Genomic DNA, 20,856 nt, shown 5'->3' with positions numbered 1-20,856 from the left:
CTTCATATTTCTATTATAGCCTCCAGCCAGTCACTTGTCTTTTGCGGCTGCATGTACTTCCTATTTAAGCAAAGGACTACAGCAGTTCCTGGTTTGCCACATCTTCAAATAAAGAGTTTGTGCAGCAGCTTCCTCTGCCCTGCATTACTCTGCACCAGTGAACACCCTCTTTCCTCTCAGCCTGCTCAGAAATATGCTCAGCCACCTACAAAGCCAATTGACAGACACAAGGTAACAAAATGAAGGATTTCCAAACCACATCCCTTGTGGGATGACAGCCCATAGGACTTTTTACTCCAAACCTAGGTTTCAATCCTCCCTTCTCCATCTGCACTTTCTATCTCTTCCAAAATAATGAGCAAACATTTCTCCTGCTTCACAAATCTGGCACATTTCACTTTCCCTGTCATTTAAAAGATACTATTAATACCAAATAGTTTGTGTGTAAGAACACTGTGCACTTTTGTAAAGCTTTATTCAAAGCATCCTGTGATCTTCCACTGAAAGCATTAATTTAGTACTTTCACAGTACTTCTGAGGCTTGTGTTATACACTGTTTCACACAGGTGGAAACTCTGAGGCTGAAGTGACTTGCTGTTGGGCTAACCAGCAGCAATCTTCCTGTCCTGCCTCCCCAAAATCTGTATTTCAGCATTCCTGGCCAACCCTTGCTCCAGTGTTTCTTGCCCTGCATCCAACTTCAGATGTCATCATCCCCTTCTTTTTCTATTGCCACACCTATATAGGTGTCTACCAGAGCTTCCCAGATATTTTCTTCCCCCAAAGATTTCCTGAAATTAAGTAATTAAATGATTAAGGAAAAAGTTCATCATCTGCAAAGAAAACTATTTATACAAACCATATTCCCACCTTCAGTAATCTGTATGGTTGTCTTTCTTTGTCCCAGCCACACCACCTGAACATGAAAAGCTCATGTTAACCCCTTCCAAATGAAAAGAATACTCTCTGGCCCTGGTCTTTAAAAATTATTTCCCTGGATCAGCAAGAGACTGCTAGTAAATATCATGTAAGTCTCAATTTGTTTTAAACAGGAGGAAAGTAACATAGAAGGCCGGTCTCCCACCCTCAACAGTTCTTCAGGTGCTACGCTAGAATTAAATAAAATTAATGTATTTTATTTTTTAATTTATTATTTTTATTTTTAATTAGCTTATTAATTTATTTTTCTTCTTTAATAAGGAGAAAATATACACATATATGAGAGAGGACAAGAAATCAGAAAAGAAGTAACACTTTAATATTACATCAACAGCTAAAAACGTAAGGAAATAATTTAAAATTTAATCAGTACTGAAAACCAAAGCCATGCATGAAAAAAAGGCAGTCTATGCAAATGTGAACTTGTCTTGCATGAGAGACAGCACAGGATCTCCAAACTGCATGTGACTCACTAGTGCCTGAAGAGTATTGCTTGCTTTGATTCTTACACCAGAATCCATCAGCATCCGGTCATACAGTTATCTTTCTTGTTTTAATAAAAACACTCTAATAATGTAAGAGAATAGCTTGTATTAACCACTGTCACCTATGTTTTTGCTGAACAGTGGCCATTGCTACTTTCACTCAAACCTCATGTAATACCAGGTCCCACCAGAAACCAACGTCAGAACTTCAGATCATCCTACAGATGATCCTTAACTACTGATCCTACTGAAGTCTACATAAAACAAGAGTTTTCACCTCCTTTTGCATGTCAAGTAATCAGAGCAACAAACCATTTCAACGCTCACTCTTCATCAAGGTTATTCAGAGCATGCCGTCTTATTCCTTTCATTCCCTCACACCACCTCTGAAAACTGGAGAAGCAAGAACACACCCTCATCTGGCTCTGACCCTCAAACCAGAATTGAGGAACAACAGCTGCTCCCTGAGTCAGTGACACATGGAGCACACATTTAACAATTGCTAGAGAGATATTGCAGATGTGCCTGGAGAGTTCTCCAACAACCTCTCTTGGTAGAAATGCCAAGTCTTCTAGGCAGCATGGGCCATCCAAAAGATCATAAAAGGAAAAAGTTACACAGCAAGCTGCAGGTATATCCCAAGCATGTTTTTCAATCAGTAAAAACTTGTTGGATATCCTCCTGGCATGGTGTCAAAAAGCTCTACTTCCACTGAGCTTTGCTAGTGAGATTGATGGTATAACTAATTCAACTTCAGAGAATACTTCTAATGAAGACTTCATCATCTACCTCCTTAAGGCTACTAAAGTGGATGATATTTTAAACTGCAAGTAAGGAGAAGAAAGCAGAGAGAAAATGGACAGAGATAATTTGATCTTCCGAGTTGTCTACTCAAATTCAGAGGAAGTTTAAGTGGGACACAGTCAGGCCTGCTTGTTTCCCTGTCTTTTAACAGCACGGACTAGGGTGAGGGCCAGACAGTGCACACTGCTCCTTTGTAGAAGAAATAGCATGCCATCATTAGAATAGCACCTAGCAATGCACAGGATCGAAGTGACAACACTAGTACATATTAGAGGTAAAATTCATCTGAGCCTATAACAGACAGACCAAACAGAGCATTCCTTGACCAGCAGAAGATGGCTTTGGTGGGAGGGTTACCTTCATTCAAATCCTCACAGCCCTTCCACACTGCCCTAAGGCGATTACTTGAGCCACTTCAGTGAAATGCCCAAAATGACGCCATGTACAACATCTCTAAGGAATTAAGTCTTGACCTTTTTAATCTCCACAAGGTGTGTTCAAATACTACACTCACAGGCAACTGTTGAAATAGATAATGAAAGCAGTATACTGTTGAGGCTCACCATTTGAAAGCAAAAGGCCAATAAAGTACAAAAGCAACGAGCCAACTTTCCTCCTGATAAAATGGAGGAGGAAAAACAGACCCAACCCTGCTGGCACACTTTGTAGTCAAATTCCTTTTGACAATTTATGAACTTCTTTTCTTCGTCCTGTTTAACAAAATTACTTCAGTGGTATAAAAGTTGGCAGCATAGCTATCTCAGAAGAAAGCTGCTCCATTCCTTATTGGTAAGAAGTGCACACACACTAAACCCCACACCCACAGGAAACTGAGAGCTATTCATTTAGTTTTAGCCAAGTCTTTGTGAGACTGTACCTTTTGACTATTAGCTGATTGTAAACATGCAACTGTCTGGTACTTAATCTCATATAAAAACTAGACCAAAAAACCCTATCAATATTAAATTTAACCTTTAAAAAAGAACACAAGCGGTATGAATGCAATTGTCTGGAAAAATGCTACTTAGCAAAAACAAAACAACTACTCCCCCACATACATGCAATATTTAAAAGAAAGAATTCAAAGCTGTAATTATGTTCATACAAACCTAAACTGCAGAGTACAAGAAGTTCAATGATACAAAATCCTCTGTTATTTGTAATGACACCATGTACTTCCTCTTGTATTTTTTTTCTTGGTATTTTGGGGGCCTGATGGGATGCTGTCCATTGCAATTACCAGGGATCAGAAGGAAAATATGAAACCAATTCTTGTCATCTGTACCAAATGTGAAACCTGGAGCAATGGTAAGCAAAAAACTAGTAAAGGCTACTTTCTGGTGAAGTATACTTTTAGCTAGGTATAGTTTGTCAGAGCAGCAGCTGGTTTTAATACAGCCATAACACAAAATTACAAACTTCTAGGAATTAAAAAAAAAAAAAAAAGAACTCCAAGAGATATCCCCAAGCAATCCTATAAAAAATGACTGGGGGTTACAGCGGACACCATCTACACCATCTAGACACTAAATTTCCTGCACAAATCTGCAGCTAAGCGAGGAAGCATAACCTCTGGATGGATAAGAGCATTATTTTGTGTAAGGCAAGGCAGGGAGGGAGAGTGTTATCTAAAAAACAGTAACAACAAGGGCAACATGCATTTCTGGTCTATTCACTCTGGAAAAGAAAATACCACAAGAACAGTGGAAGATTCAGAGAATACATCTTATATCAAGAGTTTAAACAGTCTGCATATTTGGCTTATCCAAGAGGATAATGGTTATCAGTGACTTACTAACAAAATGGCCAAGTGTCTCTACCAAAATTTACTCAGAAGATAAAGAATACACTAGCCAAAACTAGGCCCCCAAAAGATGCTTCTGGTCAGATGAAAAGGTTTTGAAGAATTCAGAATTAATCTCTTCTGCCTGACTGTACATAATTACAGTTGATTGATATGATGCGTAGTATGCTCATAAACTCATTGACAGTAAGCTTGCTAAATACAGTTTCTCCAAAAACCATTTTCTATCTAATCCAGCTGACTAAAATCTTGTGCAATTCCTTTGGCATTTACATCTTTTCCAATTCAGAAGTGCTATCAATTCACAAATACAGACCTATGCATTCAGGTAACTCCAACAAGTACGGCTCTTGGAGCACAACTCTTCAGAAGCACCTGCTGCTCCCTACACACCGTTAGAATATTCAAATCAAAGTTCATTTGTCTTCAAAGTGCTCCAAGGCCTCAGTTCAGGCTATTCAAGGCTCTTTCCAGAGCTCCAGACAGACAGCAATCTACTGTTCTGCTGCTCTACCTAATGTTAGTTGGTGCTGGAGATTCAAATTTTTGTGTGGATGAATGAGGCACAGGAAGTGATTTCCAAGTATGGAAATTTCAGGTTTGAGAAACAAAGTTTATGATATCCATCTATGTCTCGTTCCACTTTTTACCTGACAGCAGCTTGTATTTAACAGAAGCACGATGCATTATACTACATCCAGGTACTATATTACATCTCTCCATGGATAAGGGAGAAACAAAAGAGAAACAAAGATGAGACAATACTAAAAGAAAAAACAAAAACAAGGCAAGCCTGCTACTGTTATTTATAGCCAGAAAAGGATGTTTCTGTAAGGTAACACCAGAAGTTATGGACTGACTATAGAAATCACTGAGTGACAGTTCATGATGTGCTCTAGCAGGACAGGATGAACAGACACCAGATGCTCATTTTAGGGACAGAAGCCTTTGAATGTTCTTCAAAGACTACATTTTCTAGAACTCAAGCCCATTCCTTGGGGTTTATGAAGTCCACAAGTCACCAAAGCCCTGGCTACTGTCTGAGCATCAGGAGGGCCACCAGAGTCCCACCTAGTGTGCAGGCTAGGTGGCCACCAGAGTCCCACCTAGGCTGCAGACAGTCACCCACCAGGAGCACTGGCTGCTCCTCACAGCCCCACCACCCCAATGGGTGCAACAGGGAGAGCTCTCAGCCCCTTCAACATAATCTCTCTTCCACCCGGAGCAGGAAGTTACCACCTGCAGCTGCAGGTCTCTCATGAACCCAGACAACACATTTTTTCTGGGAGATGAACAGCAAACTAGCTGTTAGAACTTCTGGTGTTCTCTGAGCACTGCCTGGATACTTTAACTAATACTTTTCCTAAAATATCTAGAGGGGGAGGGTAAGTTTAAATTTAATCTCATATGTGAATTTTGAAATTTTTCACTCAGCCACTCCGCCAAATACTATTGTTAGATAGTATTTAGATAGAATAGACTTGTTTATTTTATATATTTTTTAAAAATCAGCAAGTTACTAGCATGTCTGAAGTTGGTGGCCAAGTCTGAGCTTGGAAGCTGCATAACTGTCACACGGAACGGGTTTCAGAGAAAAAAGCAGAACATTTCTGTGTTTCACCAGTACACCATTAGCAAACCCTTAGCCTCACTGCTAGGAACCTCAACTAAAATTTTCCTTTTAACTCTACCTGGCACCCTGTCTTTAGTTTAGGAAAGGTTTGATATGAACAATGGACAGTCAAGAGGAGTTGCTGAGAGAAAGGAGAAGAGGAAGGGAGGGGGCCAAGATCCAAAAGATTGGTAGTGGTGGTTGGTATTTTGGTGCTGAGAGTCAATCATATCCATTTCCTAAATTAACAGGTAAAAAAGGACAAAACAAAACAAAGTAGTCCCTACAAGCTGTCATTTTCTTGGAGCCAGGCCTAACAAAAGCAGAGAAGGTTCTCCGTACCAAGGGTAAGAATAAATGGCAGGAGTTTGACATCTGAAGAACAATTAATCACCTCAGCAGTAAGTATCATCCTCTTTTTACTGAAAGGGGAGCTGACTCAAAGACAACCAAGGGAGTTGCCCAAAACCACAACACCAGTCATTAGCAGAGCTGCAGTTGGAAATTTCTGCCTGCCAGCACTGTTTTCAATCACTGAAATTGGCAGCCAGTCCACAGCTGCAGAGGTGGTAGCCTGTGTGGTAGCAGGGGCAGGTCACCTGCTCCCCACTCCCGTGTCCCAGCCCCAGCCCCACCACCAACACCAAGGATGAATGAAAGGAGGGTGTGTCCATCCAGCCAGGGTGGCGGGCTCAGGGATTCGCACCAGCACTGATGCTCCCATCACCCCACAGTCCTGCTCCAGTGGGTGCCCACCCCAAAGGGGAAGCTGCAATCCCCAGGAGCTGCCCCCTGGCACCCCCCCTGTGCCTACGAAGCTCAGAGAACCTGGGTCAGAAAAATAACCCTAGGGAAAAGTCTAAGCCAGTGGCTCTGGCCAGGTTTAGTGCTGTGCCCTGGCTCACTGGATGGAGTGAAAGAGAGGCAACAAGCACCCCAGAGACTGCACACCTCAAGTACTCCTCATCTTTGTGCTTTACACACTCCCAGGGGAATTTCAGACCAGTTCATTTCTGAAGCAGAAGCTGAAATGGATGTTTCCATCTCATCCCTATAGTTTTAATGTGCATTTTACAGTACTGATTTTAGTTTCTCTTAATTGCTTAGTCAAGAATGTAAAGTTACTTATATCTTACAGAGCCAGCCAGCACACAACAAGGATATTCCAAAGCCAAAGGCAGTCCTTTTTGTAAGGATAGTTGGAAAAGTATTAAATAGGTGAATTTAAATTCTTAATTTTTACAGAAGCAACATAATTCTTGTAACAAGCAGTTCGGGAAACCCAGTGTGACAGAGATGTGGAGGGGGAAGTGAGTATCCTACATTTACACTAAAAGCAGAATGACAGGTACCTGCTTTTTGTAGCACAAGTGGTCTTAATTCATATATAAAATTACATCTAGGTGTCTGCTATATTAGCTGGATATACTCCCCTCATTTCTATATTCTGCCTGATACCTGCCTAAACTGAGTTCTCCAGACATTCCTTCCAACTCACTTGATCCTTTGAAGCTGACAGTTATCTACAAATTCAGGCACGGAAGTAATTTATTCTTTTAGAAGTGTTAAGCATTTAAAACTTGCAACATCAGATTGCGCAAATATTCAAATTTTCTGGAAGAAAAAGAAAAGGAAAAAGCATTTACCTTGATGTCTACATTTATGTATATATTCTCCCCCTACACACTCTTATCTAGAGGCTTTTCCTCATGCATGAGATTTCCCATTTTTCTCCTTGTGCTTTCCAGGTACTTTCCACAAATTGTGACATAACAGCTAAATAACACAAGAAAAGAAACTCAAATTACCTGTTACCATTTTATTCAAATTAGCTTTCTTATTGTTTCGTATTGTTAAGATGGCTTCTGTAGAGACAAAAGTATTCACTGGCCATGTCAAAGGAAATTATTAAAATTCATCTAGCAGTGATGAAAGTGTTTTGTGCTGACCTACATTAACACAAGAAGAAACCACAATGTACCAGTTTGGACAGAAGTAATTTCTGGACTTTGCCTCCATTTGGTCTCATCAAAATCAAGCGTTACTCCCAGTAAACAAGACAAACACACCCAAAATTGAAAAAAAATACCAAAACCCACACAAACACTTCAACGAGTTACTGTGGTTCTGCATGTGTAAAATCGGGGGTTTCACTGCCAAGACTCGTTAGAAAAGAACAACCAGAATATGTTTGCAAAACAGATTACTATTATGAAGATCATTAACAGCTATTAATAATAGAATATACATCAACCTAGTGCTTTTTAGATAGTCAGTATTAATTGGCAACCTAATTTGGAACTGCTAAGAGACCCTGCAGACACCATTTGTCAGGTCTAAGCTAACAGTGGGTGAAAATAGGCCTGATAACAGTTACTTTCTTGTCATTTCCTCTCAAAAATGACACAATGCTGTTTCAGCGATCAAAGTAATTTTTATCTCACAAGCGTACCTCCGAAAATAGATTAGACCTTATAGAATGATTTTATATTTATGATCTGAGCTATTGGGCAGACCTCATGCGAAACCGGACTCGCAATTCACAAGGACTCTGGGTTGCTTGGAGCAAGATAAAGACACAGGGAAATATGGGAGAAGGAAAAGAAAATATTGGGTGAGAGGTCTGAGACCCATCAACATTGCTGCAAGCTTGCCAAGTCTCATAATTTCATCACTAGGCTTCGGGAATATCAAAAGAGCTATTATTCATTTTTTTTTATTCTACCCTGCCACGTAATCAGTAGAACAGATGCCAAAAGCCAGCCATTACAAGGAAGTCACCATGGTTAGCATTAAAACAAGATTATTTCTGCACAGACTGGACCATCTATTGTTGCTTTAAATGGGATCTAAACCCCTTTAATTGCAATGGCAGCAAGAAATACGGGAGTGCTTCAGACTGACTCCTGCAGAAGAAGAAACAGAAGGGAATGGGTCAGGAAATACCCATGCAAACTAAGTAACCGAGCAAAAACATTGATAGGAGGCACAGTCAAGACCTGAGTGCATGTTTGGGGCAGAATCCAGATGACTGTCTGGAAGGATGAAAATCCAAATGTAAATGAGGAGAGAGAATCCAGAAAGGGAGCATAAGGTTAAAAAATGAAATAAGTGACGTAACACTGACGACATCTTTAGAAGTTAGGGGTAGTTGAAAGAATGAGTGACACCTGCAGCCTTGAGAAGGAACATGACCAGAACAGACACCTCTTGCAACACAGGAGGACCAGGAGTGGGACAGTAACATTTCTCCAGCCCAGGCTGCTGGGGAAAGGATAAACAAAGCCCTCCCAGAGAAAGGGGAGCAAGATACACCCATTCCTAGCTTAGAATTGAATTTTACTGAGAAGGTATCATACAAAATGAGGACAGAGTATTTAATTTAGAGGTGAAAGACAACAGCCAGTGGAAAGTGCTACTTCTTCATCACAGAATCTCACTTTAATGCCAGTCCAGTTGCTGGGATCTACCCTACAATTTGCACATGCCCGGGGCTGGCAATAAAGCAGTGGTAAGAGGAGGTGTCATGGCCTCAAGTTGCAAAACTTGCTAGAAACATAGCCTCCTCAGTGGTTGTTTTACAAGACAAGAGGAGAGTGAAATTGTCCTGGGAGAGAGATTATAACAGCAATCAGGAGCTCTGCTACAAGAGCTGCCCATGCTACAGCACACAGATTTATCAATATTTACTCCACAGAAGAGAGCAGTACATACAATTAAACAGTGTAATATATGTACACTATATAGTACATATATAATACACGAGAATAATGTCTTCAGGAAATACTAGCAGATGAATAACTAAATTGTTGTCTCACTAAATTGTCCAGTCCCAATTGCTGACGCACACCGAAGTCCCCAGCATTGCTTTGACGCTGGACAAACAGACTTCTCAATGACCTGAATCTGAACAAAGCTGCCTGAACATGAGCACTTCTACCTGTCCCATTCTGGCTATGCTTCTTCTCAACAAGAGCACAAAGTGGCAGTGCCACAGTGGGCACCACTTGGCCTCCAGCCACAGCAGCACCGCTGGCACGGTGTGACAGGGTGATGCAGAGGGGTGCCAGTGCACGTTTCCTGAAAACCCTAAGAAGTCCTGAAAACAATTTTAATTACCCTTTCTTGGAGTATAGGAGGACTGGTTGGAACACGTGCAAGTGAAGCAGCTTGTTTACCTAACAAACGGGGCATGCATGCGAGGTGCTTTGTGTAACAGTGCTGCACACTGCAAGCTCTCTCACCTGGAGAGCTGGGTTTTACCAACATACAAGACCACCTTCGTGTAGAGAGTAAGCCTTTCGATAAAATATTCATAACATGATCCAACAGTAGCATCAAAGAGGGTGGTTTGAATGAACAAAATGTCTAACACTTGTAAAAAACCAAACAAGACAGGCAGCCACCAAGTGGCTTGAATCTTGTATATATCACACAGTGCTAAGAGTCATTCAAAGTTTTCAGCTCTTGCCTGAGCAGCCACCCTCCAAAGGCTAACTCTACTTGGAAAATAAAACTTATATGAAAAACGAACAAATAAATCCCTGACAAACCAAGAAAACTCAAGAGCTTCTACAAGAGCTAAATGTCTGAATCCAAGGAAAAAATAATTTAGTCCTGATCCTCATATAATGGCATCATGCATTTAGCTGTTTCCATGACATTTTCCAACAAAGAGCCAAAAAGAACAATAGGGGGATTTCTGCGGCCTGTAAAAGATATAGAATTCAGGAAGAAGGGCGAGACAAAAATCAAACAAACAAGTGATAGAGTTGAACAGTTGCACTGTGGATTGTACATTGAAAGACAGTGACAATCCCTAGCTAATATCACTTTTATGCTTGGCTGTTTATTGTTTGAATATGGTTCTCCCAGCTCCTAAGAGTTTTCGCGACACCTACTCCCCTCTAACAGTGGAAACTTCTAAAGCAGAAACCAAAAAGAAAATGGTATCCACCTAAACACTACCATTTAAAAATGCCATTAGAAGATAAATTTTAAAAAATCAGCAAACTTGCAGTATCCTTCAGCACATTAGTGACAGCAAATATTAATTTCAAATTCAAATCTAGAGCATTTCTACTTATATACACTCTGTCCTGATAAAAAAGCAGTCCAAATTTGAAAATACTGCAACAAGAAAAACAAGTTTTGAAGTGTAGAAGTTAAAACAGCTCAAAGATCTTTTGAACTTTTAAATACCTGGGGTGGGGATGTGAGGGGAGGCAACATCTCAAAACTAAAGCAATACTTCTCTACATCCTCTGTTACTTAAAAAAAAAAAAAGCTCTAAAATAATAGCATGACTATCTTGCTAACCCCTGTATCTGCAAGGGTATCCCATTTTGTCTTCTGGCCTTTGTACATTAGTTCACCAGGAGAAAGAACTGGTCAGAAGCTGTGTGGAACAGAGATGGTCTCTGCTCAGAGGCTTAGAGTCAGATTTAACTTAAAAATAATTATCACAATTATTTGCAGGGCTCTGCCAGGGGGAAAAAAAATTATGCTCAACCCAAAAAACCAAATAGCGTGACAGTTTTGTGTAGGAACATGTTTATCTTACCCTCTTCTCTTACCTTATGAGACACATCTCCTCGTCCTATTCAAAATACAGCAATTCATGAAATCCCATCTGCAACAAAAGGAAAAGCCCATTAATACCTCCTGATAACCCTACAACAGAAGTCTAATAAGCAGTTAAAAAAAAAAGGTTAAACTTCTCCTGCAATTCCAGTCTAATCTACACCCCAGGCAAGTCGCCCTCCCATTGCTGGCAATCTGGGAAGCGTGGATAATAAAAGTATTAAAGATGTTGTAACATGTCCTGTAAGAAGCATGCTCTTCCTCCTTTGGCAGGGCTAACAGAGGTGGCCAAAGCATACAGACTGTCCTGCAGAGTCATAAGTAAGTCTGCAGCATCCTCTCATTAAATTAAATGAGCATCAAATTACATAATGTGAACAGTTGTAAAATGAGACCAACGGTAATGGCTAGAAATAATCCCAGCGGTGTTATACATTGTGGAGACAATTTTCCATCAGACTATCAAACCTGGGTAAGCAGCACTTTTTATCTCCAGGCCAAGAAACTGTCAGCATGCAGCCTCTCTTAAGAAACAGTAAAGCATGCAAGAAACGGATGGAACAAAACTCTCATGCTCAAGTTTAAATTTTGCCTACCCCAGTCAAGTACATTTAATTTCCCAACTCCTTTACAGATCAACCTTTCAAAGCAATCAATATATATATAATATATAATAATATAGGTAAATATGACAGTCTTGGGATCAGAGGAAAGAATACCACATACCTGACCAACAAATGTGCAACCTTAAAATTGTTAATAAAATTTACATTGTATTAGATAGACTCAGGCTTGAACAAACACTTTGCCACAGTACTGTTAAGAAGAGACAACATGACCTGCGATCCAGCCAGTCCATGAGTCACTAGGGCAGAAGAGAGACCTCCATCTGGCAACCTGAAAATCTCTATGAGTCTGCCTAGAGTGAGAAGTGTGAATCAAGGACCTAAAAAAACAACCAAACTCTCTTTTAGCCCCTTCAGTGTCCTGCCCACAAAGTCCAGAAGCCTGTTAGTCCAGTGCCAGAGTGGAAAATGTCAGAAATGTGCAATGGTGAAAGGGCACACAAGTGAATACTACTAAAAAACCTAACAAAAAATGCTTAATTTTTCAGTCCAGTTATCTGGGGAGAGATTCAGCAGAAATTACAGGATTTGAAGCAAACAGTTTTCATGTTTGCCTGCCTCTCCTGTAGTGATGCTATTAAAGGTGTCCCTGTGCCTAAAGTAAAAAAACAGGTACACCCCCTCACTTGGTTTTCTTTCAACACCAAGAAGCTGTAGCCATGATGCCAACAGACCCCAGCAGGAACCCACAGGTGCTCAGTGCCAGGCAGAGGTGACATCCTTCACCACGCTGCACTGCCATTTCCCCACCAGCAGAACGGGATGGTGGCATGTGGGTCCCCAGCCAGGGTCCAAACTGCCAGCTCTGGGGTGCCTCCTTTTTCCCTCTAAGTGTACACTAGTACACACTAAGTGCTAAAAAATAAACCTCTCATGCTGTAAATACCATTTTCTCAGATTCTACTGATGATCGTTAATTTTTTTTGCATTATCAGAATAATATGACAACAGTTACACCACTATAGGTTTGGTTTGGTTTTTATTTGTATGGTTACTTTTTTTGTTTTTTCCTTAGGAAAAAAAGGTCTTCTGTCCACATTACAGAAAGATTTGAACAAAAGACAGCCACTGACCAAGAGCCCACTTCAGAATCCCTACCCTCCTAGTCCCCTGCCAACCCAGTAAAATTCCTCAGAGCACAACCTCTTCCTGGCTATTTTCAGAGCAACTGTAGCAATCATACAAGAACAATGGGGAAGTTTGTTTTACACAAAGAGTAAATGTTTTGCAGCTTCCAATGTAAATATTTTAATTAATGGATTTTTTTTTAACTGTCTACTGCCTTGTGTTCACATTCACACAGAGCTACCAGGACAGAAGCAGCACTGAACTGAAGTAATACAGAGGAGAAGAGAATACAACATAGAAAAATGACATACTGACTTTAGAAAAAGCACCTTCATAATCAAATCGAAATACAGTGGGCATTTGCTGGGGGAGATCTGTTGTAAGAATATAAGAGAAGCAAGTCTGCTCTTGCTCTGTGTCCAGCCAAGGGCCCATATTAGCTCCCACTGAGACTGTGGGCCTATTTTCATCGGCAGGCTGTAGAAAACCACAACCTAGTGTATTTCTGAAACAACATTATGCCCGATGACCAGGCTACAAGGAAAAAGTGACATATCTTTTTGTGTCAAACATCAATATGGTGGCCCTCAACCATCCATCACCGGGTATCCACTTCACAGAAATGCTCAAATCTGCTCTTAATAACCCATAAACCAAGTGTTGCAGACTGTCGGCAGGATGGGACGCAGATTTACTCTCTCTACGCTAGACTGTTTTGGTATTCCAGGAAGTGGCTGGACGGAGATGCCAAGCCATCCTGCACATGCTCCTCTGATGGTTTCTGGATCCAGGAGCACCCCAGGTACAGGCTGCTCTTTCTCTTTGAACAGTGCCTCTCCCTAAGAAACTATCTTCCTCCTCTGCCCCCAGATACCGGGATAAAGTTTGGATGCAGTATCAGCAGATGGCTGGCATTCAAGATTTTTTTTTTAATTTTCTTTTTCAAATGAAGTAGGACACAGATGGTGACGTTCCTGCATTCCCAAAGCCTGGAACATGAACATAGACCTGTCTAAGCTGGGAAGCTCAAACCCATAGTACGTTTCTGTAGAGCTGCACAAATTGCTGCACGGACCAGTTTAGCCTGAAGCAGCCCCACACGTGGCAGTATTTCCCCTTCCCTGCTTTTATCTGAATGGGAGGTTTTGTTCTTCTTGTACTGACCTTACTACACTTGATGCCTGTTAGCAACATCCTTTCAGAAGTTCAAACAAGCTCTGCAGAAATTCCCTGCCACTGTAAGCAATACGCAAACTACCCCAGGTAAAATGCTCACTGTACCGTTCAAAAAATTACCACATTTGTACACTTCCACCACCTCATGCAAGGTGCTGGCTGCCCACTCGTAAGGCTCCCCAGATTCTGCAGTTCCCACAACTTCTGTCCATACTGGCAGCTCCATCACCTCCAGGCCAGTGGTGGTGGCACTTGGCTCACCACATCCCACTAGGCAGTGGCTAGCACTGGAAATGATGGGAAGAAGCCTACTGCTACCTCTCCTTCAGGAACTACTAAGTGAAGAAGGAGCAACACCTCCCAACTCCATTTCATCAAGAACAAACCTTCCACAGTGCTAAATTAGTAAATTCTATCAACCACTCCCCGTTTAGGACAGGGAGCAGCAGGAGAAAGGATATCTGGCTCTTACTTGAGAGAGACCCCTTAATTTGGCAGCAGCAGAAGATGCTGGGGACAATGAGGCCCTTGCTGCTCCTGCACAGGCAGGCTGGTGTAATGCAGAGGGAAGCAGGAGCAAGCACATACATAATTCTTCATGGTGTGCACCCACCATGGTACCTGACTCCTAGGTAGGGTAAATGGGTACCAAAGGAAAATGGCAAGCTGAGAGCTTGCCTTGCAGCAGAGTCATTCAGAAAGAAGTGTTTGCAAAACCTTTCCCAGTCCCTCACAATGCCTCAAAGTGAAAGTAAAACTCCTCATCTTACATCTGAATGTTACCAACCATTGCTGTGTACTGATACTGTACACGTTTATACAGTATCAACTTCAGCTTCTACATCAGAAAAAAAATTCCTTAAAAAAACCCTCAAAAATAAACAAACCCCTCCCATCATTTCTTTCCCCATATTCCCCATCAGATTTTCTGGCTATACGTGCAACATTAAAAACAGAGAGTAAACATCAAAGAAGCTAGTATCTCTGCTTGGAACAGACTTTTCCAAGTGTGTCAAAACACACTTTTCATGGAAGACCCAAGCGAGGAGGCAGACTTTGCATGAAGCCTTCAATGTGCACAGACTCTAGAAAAGGAGATGTCTGAGCAAGCGAGCAACCTAAGGCTTATGGCAGTCCTTCCATCTTCCTCTCTGACCTCTTCTAGGGGAACACTACATTTGACTTCCTCATGTGCCTATTTAATCAGCAATGTGAAACTTGCACAACCTTACTGGTGTCTCTGTGGTCTTCCCATCAGGGCAATGAGTAGAAACACACCCCAAAGGAGCGGAACATTCGTAAGTCTCCCATGCCCACGGGATGGAAAAGCAAGCGGGGAGAGAACAGATGAATGTTAATCTCTCCTTGCCGCCAGCAGCAGTCTGTACTCTCCCACGCAGACAAGAGGGAGGCTGTACAATTTGATGAGGCCAAACTGTCTGGAAAAATGCAGAGAAAACTGATGGCAAATTCTCTTCTCTATCTCTTCTCCTACTGTAGGGAAAGTGAAAGTCAATCATAGAGTTGCTGACAGAACATGAGACCACAGGGTCTTCAAGGGGCTGCTTTTATGCAAACCGCAGCGCTGGGCTATGCAGGACTCTGTCAGTTCAACATATTCACTGCCTTAAATATTCTGCTCACACAGTGCTTGCACTCTGAGTTCTTATGGGAAATACTTTCATTGGCAGATTAAGCTTTCTGTCTAACCATAAGAACACAAAAAGGACCTGACACCACTCCATTACAGGTGTTAATTCACAAATGTAGGACTCTTCTCTAGCCTACATGACTCCAAAGACCTACTTCCTAACTGTGAGTAGGTAGCCAAACAGCACATGAAATACTGAGCTTGGAGCAGTTGCCACCACAGACACTTCTTTAACTGATCTGTGCCTCAAAGGTGCCTGTCAGTGCTGTACATGTGCCAAACAAGAGCATGGGGTAGAAGCTCCAAGCAGGAAACAGAAGCTTGTCTTAGATTAGCACAGCTCACTCAAGTGTAGTGCTATGCTCAGATTTGGTTTTGATTTGCAAACCTTGCTGTCACTGGCTAAGAGGACATTTCAAGTCTTGTTAAAATAGGCAAAAAACAAAAGCCAAAAAGCTGAAACAAACACACAAATGAAATTACCCTGGCAGCAGTAGGTACCTTTAAACACTATGCAAGAGGCACATTTCTCAAACCCCATTTTACAGCTTGCTTTTCCATCTCCCCCTCCAGCTGAAGGCAGCCTCTTGGATGGGCACCTTCCAGGACTCCAGCAAAACATATTCAAAAAAGCAGAGAGAGCAAAATGAGAGTCTCTCTGCTGCAACAGTTTGAGACACCATCAGTCACCTCTTGTCTTTATTGAGAATCCTTCCCCATCAACCCCAAATACATACCACAAATTTGCTGTCTGTTGAGATATCTTAGAAATAAGCCAAGGCCAAGACCAACCTGGTTCCAAGGAAATTTCAGATGGTACTCTGGTGAGCTGGTGGCATGTTTCCAGTTCTCACCACTAACTCCAGAATTAAGAGTCCTGGAGTCACCATATTGCCTGAAGACAGTAGATCCTACCCTCAAACACACGTGCCAGCATTGCAGACATGGTTTTAATTACATTAATACCTGCCCAGCAGGAAGCACTCCAGAAGAACCACTTGCTTACTCTAGCTCACAATGATCACAGTAGCAGAAACGTATTGCAACCAGCATCTTGATCAAGAGCAAGGGGAAAGTTCTTTGGGTAATCTAGAGAAGGAATCTGAACCTTAAAGGGAAAACTCCAGTGAAAAATGAGGGGGGGAAAAAAACCCCACTATTTAATGTTAGCATTTATTAATGTTTAGCCTTCAACTGCAGATAAACAGAAAAGAATCTCTCTGCCTGTGTGCATATTTAAGACTGTTTACACATGAAGTCCAAAAGGATGTCCTCATTTTATAAATAATTTGATCGGATGACTACATCAGAAAAAAGTGCAACTTAAGGCTACGTACAGAGGCAAAACACTTGGCTACTAATGTCTAAATGGGGGGGGGGGGGGCAAAGACTAAACATCATAGTCACTAAAACTCAGCAAATGGTTTATAGTTGAAGTTAAGTGCATAACATAGTGCACATTCAACACACACCAAACTGCTACTCTCCTTAAACTTTTGAAGCTGTGCTTACCAGAAAGTCATTTAAGTATTCAATATGAGAGTCTCCTAAATGTAAACACTTCCTCTGCTACTTATACCTGACCACATAAGCCATCCAGCAATGCCTTACTCCTCCCATGAGGCAGGCACATCACCTCAGAAAGCACACTTGTGGAGCTGCAGCATCAGAAGCTGAGACTTCTTTTTCACAGAAATGAGGAGAAAAGGTCCTCAAAAGATTTATTTTCTGAACTCAAAGCCTGTGGTTTTGTTTTCCTTTCTTACATGCTGCTGTATGGGCACATGGATGGCTGTAGTTACACATGTGCGCAATTTGCTTAGGATCAATCACTCTGCATGTCAGTTTTACGGGGAAACAATGCACATAAGAAACTCTCTATTACCCTACAAAGAAATACTATTTGCAGGTAAAATTTCCTCTTCAGTTTAGCTGAATGCACAAACTTAGATTCCAGGTTTTTTTCTCAACTGAGAGCCTATAAACAACACTGTAAGAATACTGTCAGTGGTCTCCAAAGAGGATCAAAATATTAGCTACCCCAAATTTTTCACAGACTTCCTAAACTGAAAAAATAATGTGATTTTTTTTTTTAATGTTCTCTATTTACTGTGCAAGCCATAATGTCAGGTCATACTCCACATAAACTGCCTCTTACTTTAAGCTCAAAGCATGCCCTTGTGCAATCAAGAGGCCTGCATGCAGAAGAAAGGAACAGAGGATAAAAAAGAAGCAGCACACATGTAATTTTGGTGTAGCTAAATTTTCTATAACTACTGATACTGTATATACAGTATATGATATTCACTATCAGTAAGGAATATCTGACAATGAAGTACAATTCTGTGCTTTTAAGAAAAACTACATTTCTGACCGAGAGGAGCAATGAGGACTGAACACATTTAACTTGAAATCAGCAACCACATGTGGTAAGAAAGGTCTGCCAGGATGTGATCCTTAATTATGACTTCATCCTGCACAGCTCGCTTGAAAAAGGATCAGCTGAGACATCTTGCCCACAGCAGCTCCTACAGAGCACAGCCCAACCAAAGAGAAGACCAGGGCATCACAAATAACAATAATAAAAGAAGTTTTCCCCACAAGTAATGAGGTATCCCTTATAATTCAACCCTATAAAACCAGATTTGTCAAGTTCTAAATTAGGTTGCAGCAATATTTCATTGCACCATAAATCTTCCTTACATCCAAGTGAAGATGCCTAATAATTTAATATGCCAAAATTTTATTTTTTTTAATCTGGAACTCATCAAAAATTGCCTGAAATAGGCATCTCTTTTACAGTCCAGATTCCACAATGCAACTGATTTGCATTTTCTGCATGGAAAATCGCTTGCAAAATGCATTTACATGTAGACTACCAAAGGTTGTAATTATCTCTCTTGGGTTTCTTAGGTAGGTCAGTGAATATCCTACAAAGGCTTCTGTGTTATCCCATGATATTCATTCAGCATCGTTTTTTTCAAAAGCAGTCCAACCTCCTTAAAGAATTACACCAACAAGTAAAATTTTAGAAGAAAAAAGTGGGTTTCCAGAGTCAGAAACTTTCAGGACGTTTTTCCTTACTTTTTATTAAAAATTTCACAGCCTTTTTTTGCTGAAACAGATTACTTCACAAGAATGCTGAATTCCAACTGCCTCATGTCCTTCCTATTTCAGTGGATAATATGCACCTCACATAATGACTTGAAATAAAAAGAAATAAAAGCGGAAGATATTTAAAGGGGGGGCTTGAGATACTGCCAGTACTTGCTATAAAAATTTCTAATTCCCATTCCCTCCCAACTAATCAGGTCTATAATAAAAGAAACACTATTTCAAAGCAGTTGCCATGTCTGTAAATGCCAGCACTATAAAAAGTTAAGAATATGATCACATCAAGTGCTTTCAAAAATACACAATTTTCCTCATGAAATAGAGATGATGAAAATGGCTCTAGAACTTTAAGATTGCTCAAAGTTTGAAAAAACAGTGATGTCATTATTTTCCTGCTGCTTCTGAGAAGTTTACATCCTTGCTTCCTGCTGCCTCGCTTCACTTTTCTTAACCCAAGAAAACACAAGACAGGCAGTGCTGGGATCACTGGAGGAAGTCAGGACAAGTCCACTTTACATCTCACCAAGCCTCCCCTAACAGCAATTCAATAAAAGTTGCACTTCCAGAAGCTAAAATAAAATGTGAACTGTCCTTTTATTTGCTATGTCTCTATGAGTACACAGTCTATCTTTTCTTTCCCTCGTTCAGTCAAGGGTCACAAGCAGTGTATGAAGAAGCTAATTCGTGGTCCTGATCCTGCAAAAGCCCACGAAGAAAAGGCCCCAGAAAGCAACTAAGTGGAGTATGCAGCAATTAAGACGTGTTTCACTACTCTGTTTATCGCATGACTGCACCCCCTGGCATGGAGTCTTGATACAGGGCTTAAGTCAAGATAGTGAATGTCACAACCATTTCACAGCTTGCTGTCAGATCATAGAGACAATTTTAAAGACAGAAGAAATCCAGAAAAAAAGTGGGTTTGTTTTTTTTATAAACTCCAAATGTTTTACACTGGGGCAAGGCATTAATAAAAATGTTATTTTAGGTAACCAGCTGACTCATTTTTTGCTAAAATTAAAATTTAGCAACCAATTCCTAAAGAGCCAGGCAATCTAAAAGCAGTTGCCTGCAAAAAAACTGAATTCAGACTATCCAAGGAGCTTCCTAACCTTGATTTTTAGGCTAACGTACAGACAGCCCTGTTATTTCTCTCTTGATTTCCACACTGAGACAGTGAGAACTTCCCTTTCCCCTTTACTTCATTTACCAAACTGCTACGTTTTCGATTTTCCACATTTCCCTCAGAGGTGCTCAGGCTGGCGTGGCCCCTGGAAAGTGAAGGCTGGCTTCTCAGAGGCTGGGGCAGGGAGGATGTTGTATTTTGCTTTTTCAAACGCTGGGACTAAGACTGGTAATGGGAAACTGTTTAGTTAACTGTTTGTCCCAGCATTCCCAGGAAACTGTCTGTCTGAAAAAGATATCTTTTAATTAAAAACAAAACAAAAAAGGCCCTAATTAAACAGTTTGTCTAAGATTAATGTCCCAGCTAGTTTTGCCACAGTTTTTAAGAAATGGGTTGGCTCTTCCAGCCAAGGAGGAAGTGAGGCCAGACCCTGAGAGCTGTTGGGCTGATACTGATCCACAAAAACTCCATGAAGCCCAGCAAAACTATTCTGCATTTATTTATAGCTTCACCAATAAATGCAAAATCTGGTAAAAATGGTTTTCAGATATTGAAACTGTACAAGCCATAAAAATTTCCTTCTAGACAATTTCTGACAATTGAATTGCTCAAATAAAGAAGGAATCCTTTTCAAAATTTGCTTCCCCAGGCATCTCAGCTAATTCAGGGCATCTACATTTAAAGCTTTCTTCTGTTGTTCTACTCTCTGCTTTGTATTTTACAACATCTGTAATTGTTTTTATTCATGAAAGGCATATCAAGATTTGTTTATTTTTAAACAAGTGACCATATAAGTAATACAAATAACTGATCTTGCATTATCAACTCACCAATACTTCAAGCAAGGATTTTTATTCACTTAGCACTCTTC

General features: G+C 40.8%; 1 protein-coding gene across 6 annotated transcripts in view; it reads right to left on the bottom strand.

Annotated features, from left to right (window-relative positions):
- Positions 1–20,856, bottom strand: part of TRERF1 (transcriptional regulating factor 1) — a 98,563-nt gene that overhangs the window by 59,079 nt on the left and 18,628 nt on the right. For all 6 annotated transcript variants that reach the window (XM_058836115.1, XM_058836116.1, XM_058836114.1 and 3 more), the window contains exon 2: positions 11,221–11,276. The gene's annotated coding sequence lies outside the window, so the exon portion shown is untranslated. The remainder of the gene's footprint in view (positions 1–11,220; positions 11,277–20,856) is intronic.

Source organism: Poecile atricapillus, chromosome 3, assembly GCF_030490865.1.
Source record: "Poecile atricapillus isolate bPoeAtr1 chromosome 3, bPoeAtr1.hap1, whole genome shotgun sequence".
Taxonomy (NCBI): domain Eukaryota; kingdom Metazoa; phylum Chordata; class Aves; order Passeriformes; family Paridae; genus Poecile; species Poecile atricapillus.
The sequence above is the reverse complement of the archived record's forward strand: the minus strand, read 5'-3'. Positions and strand labels throughout refer to the sequence as shown.